This window comes from Crocuta crocuta, unplaced genomic scaffold (genome assembly GCF_008692635.1).
Source record: "Crocuta crocuta isolate KB4526 unplaced genomic scaffold, BGI_CrCroc_1.0 scaffold299, whole genome shotgun sequence".
Taxonomy (NCBI): Eukaryota; Metazoa; Chordata; class Mammalia; order Carnivora; family Hyaenidae; genus Crocuta; species Crocuta crocuta.
Genome location: NW_027532747.1, coordinates 5,899,094 through 5,906,506, shown reverse-complemented (window position 1 = coordinate 5,906,506; position 7,413 = coordinate 5,899,094). Strand labels below are relative to the sequence as shown.

General features: G+C 41.3%; 1 long non-coding RNA gene across 1 annotated transcript in view; it reads right to left on the bottom strand.

Annotated features, from left to right (window-relative positions):
* Window positions 1-6,536: 6,536 nt before the first annotated feature.
* LOC144245572 (uncharacterized) overlaps window positions 6,537-7,413 on the bottom strand; it is a 7,585-nt gene continuing 6,708 nt past the window's right edge. The window contains exon 3 of the long non-coding RNA XR_013339308.1: window positions 6,537-6,757. This is a non-coding gene — a long non-coding RNA (uncharacterized LOC144245572). The remainder of the gene's footprint in view (window positions 6,758-7,413) is intronic.

The window sequence follows — 7,413 nt, the reverse complement described above, 5'->3', positions numbered from 1 at the left end:
TCTCTCTGACCCTCCCCTGCTCACACTGCCTCTCTCTCTCTCTCAGAAATAAATAAAACATTAAAAAAAAAAAATACCTTCGTCATAATGATTACAATTGAGTGTGTGTTTCACCCGTCACTGTGAGTGAGCTTAGGTTGCTGGCATTCAGGTGAGCTGTTCGTTTTGTGTGGTCTCCTTGATGGTCCACTAGAATTTTTGACACTCTAATACTGATTTTAAAGGTACAGATTCTACCTAAATTTTTTTAGCTGTCTTAGGTTGTGTGAGCATTGTTTTACTGGTCAGATGCCTTAAGGAAACTACTATATCACTGTGGCTTTTGGCTTACAAAGTGACCCAGGTGTAGACACTGCAGTTCCTTGACAATGAAAGTTCTAGCGTAATTTTGCAAGTATGTTTTTTGCCATCTGCCAGAACTCTTGGGTGGGTGGACGGACACACACATACACACACAATTCAAAAGCTTTTTTTTTTTTTTTTAACTTTAAAATGTGTTCCTGAGATCTCAAAGTTAGAGGAACTTAATGAAACATCTACTTCATTGTATCCATGACCGCCTCAACCATTTCCGTTGATGGGGTTGGGTAGAGGTGGGGGGTGGGGGTCCAAATTTCCTCTTGGTTTCCTTGATCCAATAGTTTAACTGTTCCTTTTAGAAACAAATTCTCCTTTAAACATGAGACCTTTAAAACAGATTTCTGAATTTTTATGCTTGTTTTTCTTATCCCCAGCAAAATTACATGCTGCCAGTTGTTTTATGGCTAGAGTGCATTAAGACTGAAGCCAGCCCAGACCAGAGGACATTAGCACACCGCTCGTTCCCTATGCTTTGAGTATTGATGATCTGACCCCTAACGTGCATCCTCCAGGAACTGGGCAACTGGAGGGGAATTAGATCAGACTCCTACCTTTGAGGGTATACTTTGAGGACAAGTCCTCCAAGTGAGACAGTACTTTTTGGGGGAGGAATGGGACTTGTCGTTCAAGTAGGTCAGGTTCTTTTAAGTAGGCATTTTTGAGGTTAACGGTAAGCATGAACTATTGCTAAGCTGGGAATCCGTGGATAACGGGGCTAAAGAAGAGCATGGATATACACCCGGAATTTACAATTAGATAATTTGTCAAAGATCATGCAATTTCTCTCCATGTCTGTCTGACTCTAAAGTGTTTTTCCCCCCCTGCCATTCTACATTGTTTGTTCTCAACTAACCTTGGATTTAGGAGGAAATAAAATGGAACATTTGTAGGTTTGTGGTGTAGTGAGCCTTCCTGGTGTCACTGAATTGTACACCATGTTTCAGAGCCTGTTCTCTGAGGCCAGGCTGGTGGTTAGCCCTCTTCCCAGGAGGGTGTATTGGACACGCTCCCCAGGCTGGTTTCCCAGGGTTGATTCTAATCACAGCCCTGTAGACTGTAATTCCTGCAAAAGAGAGGTGAGCCGCCAGGACTCCAGGCTTTCCCCAGCCGCTCCCTCTTGCCTTTGTGGTACTTCTAATGAAGAATTTTGGAACTGGCTATTATCAAGCAACGTTGGAAAGCGTGAAAATCCCCCTTTCCCGAAAGGTTTGAAATGGCTTAGACTTGAAATGGCTGAGAATGGAATTAGAAAAAAATGTCAGTATAGTTGACACAATGTTCCGTTAGTTTCAGATGCACAACATAGTGATTCAACATCCCTGTAGTTGTGCTGTGCCCACAAGTGTCACTGCCATCTGTCACCACACAACTCGTTCCACGGCATTGACTCTATACCCCATGTTGTATCTTTTATCCCCATGACTTAATAATGGAGCCCCCATCTCCCCACCCCCGTCACCCATTTTGCCCATTCCCTCTCCCCTCTAGCAACCGTCAGTTTGTTGTCTGTATTTAAAGGTCTCATTCTGCCTTTTGTTGGTTTACTGGTTTTAGATTCCACATGCAAGTGAAATCACGGTATTTTTCTTTGTCTGACGTCACAGCGTAGTAGCCTGGAGATCCATTCATGCTGCTGCATATGTAAAGATTCATCTTTTTACGTTGCTCTGAAATAATCCTCATGTATGTGTATGCACATCTAAAGAATGAATTTTCAAAAAGTAATGCAGTCAGTGCCTGGCTGGCTTAGTAGGGTGTGCGACTCTTGATCACAGGGTTATAGGTTCGAGCCCTACATTGGGTATAGAGGTTACTTTCGTATCTTTAAAAAAATAATAATGTAGTTAGGATAAAGGGGAAATAAGTGTTGTACAGTAAAGTAAGGCCAGAAACTTAGAGAAAATAATGCCACCCTCCCCTTATTTATTCAACCAGGTGCTTTCAAATTCTGTGTCTGCACTTCCAAATCTAGTTGCTGGCTTTGGGGGATTTATATTCCAGTGGAAGTTGGTTTTTTGTTTTTGGATTTTTGTTTCTCATTACCTTTTATTAGTAATGACTAGTTGCTAAACTGTAGAGATTATGAAAACTTTTAAGTTCAGAATCATTAGGGAATTCTCATTTGTAGTTTTTGGTCACCACTCAAGATTGTAAACATCCAAAACAATGGAGTTTCCATGAATGAAGGTTGAGAAGTAAAAGCATTTAAGGGTCTCTGACTTGTATGGTGTTTTACTTGAAACATGCCGTATTTGTTACCACGAGGAGAGGATGGGAAGGAGAATCCCATCTGAGTGTCTGAGGCGTGAACAGACACGAGCCAACGGGAAGGTTGGGGCTCTATGGAGAATTAAGAGATGAGCACTAGGCTTTCTGTTCAGTGAAAGACTTGAGCTGCCGCTTTAGGGGGAGGTGGCATTGTGGTTGGGGCGCCTCGTCCCTGGTGGAAGAATTCCATAGGTTACTGGGTTATCTGTGTCCGGCTTGGCACACGCTAGAATCAGTATTGAGCAAAATTGCCCATTAAGCCTTCCATCTCCACTGCCGTTTTATCACATTAGTTAGTTTGAAACGTTTAGCAAACACCTTTTCTGTGTGGTAGTGGAAAGAGTGCCTGTTTTTATGTCAGAGCTGCTTTCAGACCTAGGCTTCAGCACATCAGCATTCACTCCGGAAAGCTCATCAGCCTTGAAAGTTTTGACTAACAATTTTGCATTCTTAGTTGGCTTAGCCAAAATGGCGTATGGCAATTTGAGCTTTGGTCCAAGCTAGGTTTTGGGAAATCCACCATTGGAAAGTGGTAGAATGTTTGAGATTCCGTTAAAGTTTAAAGTTTGTGTCAGATCAACTTGTTGGGTGAATTTTGTTTGTAAATAATTTCAGCCAAATACCGTCACCAGTTTCTTGAAATTTTGTATGTACGTAGTTGGTGTGAGTGGCCACCAACTGAAAGTCCCTTCATAAGAGTAGGAGGGAAAACCCCCCAAACTCTCTTCAGTAGTTTTTTCTGATGTCTAAATTGAATACTGCCAGACCTTCACCTTGGCGTTTTAGTTCACTTATGCTCCACATTGTACCAGCCCTTGAACCTTAGGTTTTCGAGGCTGCCATCAGTGTGTGTGACATTTAATTAGCACTAAGAAGTGAAACTAGTCAGTGAAGAGAGGAAAAAGCCCAGGTCTTGGGAAGGACAGATCCTTTCTCCATCCACCAGGGCCTGGGGACCGTGGGCAGGTTCACACTGAGTGTCTGAGCAAAATGTAACTCATTTTTTATTTTTGTGTTGGGTGTTTTTCCAAATCATTGGTTTAGGGTTTTTTTTTTTTACATTTTTATTTTTTTTTAATTTTTTTTTTAATGTTTATTTCTAGGAGAGAGAGAGACAGCGTGAGCAGGGGAGGGTCAGAGAGAGAGGGAGTCACAGACTCTGAAACAGGCTCCAGGCTCTGAGCTGGCAGTCAGCACAGAGCCCGACGCGGGGCTCGAACCCACGAACCGCGAGATCATGACCTAAGCGAAAGTCGGACGCTTAACCGACTAAGCCGCCCAGGCGCCCCCCTTTTTTTTTTTTTTTACATTTTTAAAATTTTATTATGCACATATAAAATATTTGAGTCTCAACAATCAAATTTATATTAAAATATATACTCAAAATCACTACTCCAATTCTGCTTTATCTATTTCCTGCTTCTAATCAGGAACTACTTGTATTCTTTTCAGTTACATATTTATTACTTTCTAATTTTTTAAAATTTTTTTTATTAAAAAAATGTTTTAATGTTTATTTTTGAGAGAGAGAGAGAGGCAGAGTGCACGTGGGGGAGGGGCAGAGAGAGAGAGGGAGACACAGAATCTGAAGCAGGCTTCAGGCGCTGAGCTGTCCGCACAGAGCCCGACATGGCTCGAACTCCCGTACCATGAAATCATGACCTGAGCTGAAGTCGGATGCTTAACCAACTTGAGCCACCCAGATGCCCCACTAATTTTCTTTTAATTCCAGTATAGCCAACATGTACTGTTAGTTTAGTTTCAGATGTACAATACAGTGATGCAGCAATTCCATATATTACTCAGTGCCCATCACGATGAATGTGCTTTTTATTTCCCACCCACCTTCCCTCTGGTGACCATTAGCTTGTTCTCTATAGTTAAGAGTCTGGTTTTTGGTTTGTCTCTTTTTTTCCTTTGTTTGGTTTTTTTTTTTAATATTTATTGTCAAGTTAACTAACATACAGTGTATACAGTGTGATCTTGGTTTGGGGGTTAGAATCCTTAGCATAATACTCTCTAGCCTCCATCCATGTTGTAAATGACAAGATTTCATTCTTTTTTTGTGGCTGAGTAATAGTCCATTGTATATCTATACCACATGTTCTTTATCCATTCATCAGTCGATGGACACTTGGCTATTGTAAATAATGCTGCAGTAAATTTAGGGGTGCATGTGTCTTTTTGAGTAAGTGCTTTCATATTCTCTGGGTAAATACCCAGTAGAGGAATCACTGAATCATACGGTAATTTTGTTTTTAATTTTTTGAGGAACCTCCATACTGTTTTCCACAGTGAATGCACCAGTTTGCATCCCCACCAACAAACGGCGCATGAGGCTTCCTTTTTCTCCACATTCTTGCCAACACTTGTTTCTTGTGTTGTTGATTTTAGCCATTCTGACAGGTGTGATTTGCATCTCATTGTGGTTTTGATTTGCATTTCCCTGATGATGAGTGATGTTGAGCATCTTTTCATGTGTCTGTTGGCCATCTGGATGTCTTTGGAGAAATGTCTGTTCATGTCTTCTGCCCATTTTTAATTGGGTTATTTATTTGGGGGGGTATTGAGCTGTATAAATTCTTTATATGTTTTAGATACTCTTTATCAAATGTCATTTGCAAATATCTTTTCCCGTTAAGCAGGTGTGTTTTTGTTTTGTTGGTGGTTTCCTTTGCTGTGCAGCAGCTTTTTATTTTGACATCCCAGTAGTTTATTTTTGCTTTTGTTTCCCCTCACCTCAGGAAATACATCTAGAAAAGTGTTGCTATGATTGATGTCCGAGATTACTGCCTGTGCTCTCGTCCAGGATTCTTAGGATTTCAGGTCTCACACTTAGGTCCTTAATCCATTTCGAGTTTATTTTTGCGTGTGGTGTGAGAGAGAGACATCCACTTTCATTCTTCTGCATGTGGCTGTCCGGTTTCCCCAACCATTTGTTGAAGAGACTGTCTTTTTTTCCATTGCATATTTTTTCCTCTTTTGTCAAGGATTAATTGACCATATCATTGTGGGTTTTTTTCTGAGCTCTCTTCTGTTCTTTCAATCTGTGTGCCTATTTTTTTGTGCCAGTACCACACTGTTTTGATCACTATAGCTTTGTAGTATATCTTAAAATCCAGGATTGTGATACCTCCAGTTTTATTGTTCTTTTGCAAGATTGCTTTGGCTATTTAGGGTATTTTGTGGTTCCATACACATTTTGGAATTGTTTGTTAATTTCTTTGTTTCATATTGAAAACTTAAACAGATTAGCAAGTAAGTAACGTGTAAAGAGAATCATAGATTTTTTCCTTGTTGAAGTGCTAGATTAAATGTAATTTGAATTTATTAGAGGGCAGACATATATGCCAATTGCAGATTGGGAAGGAGTTTCTATCTGCAGACCTCTTCTAATTCCCAGAGCTGTCTTCCAGATAGGAAATTTGGGTGGGATCAGAGGAAGGGAAAAAAGCCTGGACACAGGCAAAGTCCGTTTTATTTTTCAAATTACTGTAGGGGTGGAGCAGACTGATCTCTTCTTCAGAAAAGTTCCACTGCCTTAGCTCCCAGACTGTGCAGTGCACAGCTTCTGGGGGGCGGGGGCAGTGAGGGGTCCCCCCGTCTGCCTCTGCTGAGGGCTTCAACACTGAAGGGAGCCGGGAAGATTCCTGGCAGAGCTGGGGTTGTGCCGTAAGCCTAACGGTTACCACAAAGCACGAGGTTGGTGCCCACAGGGTGAAGGGTGTTGCCATTCACAGAGGAGTAAAACGGGCTGGTTTGTGAAACGCCTTGCCCGTGATCACACAGGGCATGACCTAGAACTTGAACATGCTTTACTCCAAAACCTAATTCTGAAATGTTACCTTGTGTTTCCCCCTCTACAANAGAATGTTGCCCCCCCCCCTTTTTTTTTTTTTAGTATTTCTCTTTGGACATCGGCACTGGAAAGGCCAGAGTTATTTGCTCTTTTTTCTATAGGCTTCAAGTTTCAGAACAGCTGAGCGGCCTTTGTGCGGTTTGGATGCCCTGGGCTTCAGCGAGGCTGCAGGAAGCGCATGCGTGTTTCGTCCTGCTGGGAAGGCTTGGGCTCTGGCTGGTTTGGGTGAATGGACCCATTCACACCCAGTCCACTTAACAATCGGTTTGCCTAAAATTTGAATTTTAAAATATGTTAACTTTTCATATCAGTAGGATACTTTCATATAAATATTTTTTTATTATTTTTATTAAGTTTTTTTTTTAACATTTATTCATTTTTTGAGACACAGAGACAGCACAAGGAGGGGTAGAGAGAGAGCGAGACACAGAATCCAGGCAGGCTCCAGGCTCTGAGCTGTCAGCACAGAGCCCGACGTGGGGCTCGAACCCACAAACCCTGGGATCAAGAGCTGAGCTGAAGTTGGATGCTTAACCGACTGAGCCACCCAGGGGCCCCTAAATATTTTTCTTTTTAAGCCAGTTAAGACAAGAATACCTAGGAAAGGTTAAACATTTTAAACTCATCAGTAGAGCAAGTAGGAATGTCAGCACTTCCTTACAGATTGCTCAGAGGTGCTCCAACTACTGTATCTTATCTGAAGGTATTTGTTTGAAAAAAATCTTACTGAAAACACAAAATTAAGGCAGAAGTACCCTTAGAAGAATNGCTTCGGATTCTGTGTCTCCCTCTCTCTCTACCTCTCCCCTGCTTGAACTCTGTCTTCTCTCTCAAAAATAAATAAACATTAAAACAATTTTTTAAAATAAGTTCAAAAGAAAGTATAAAGAAGAAAATAAAAATCATCCATAATCCTACCTCCGAGT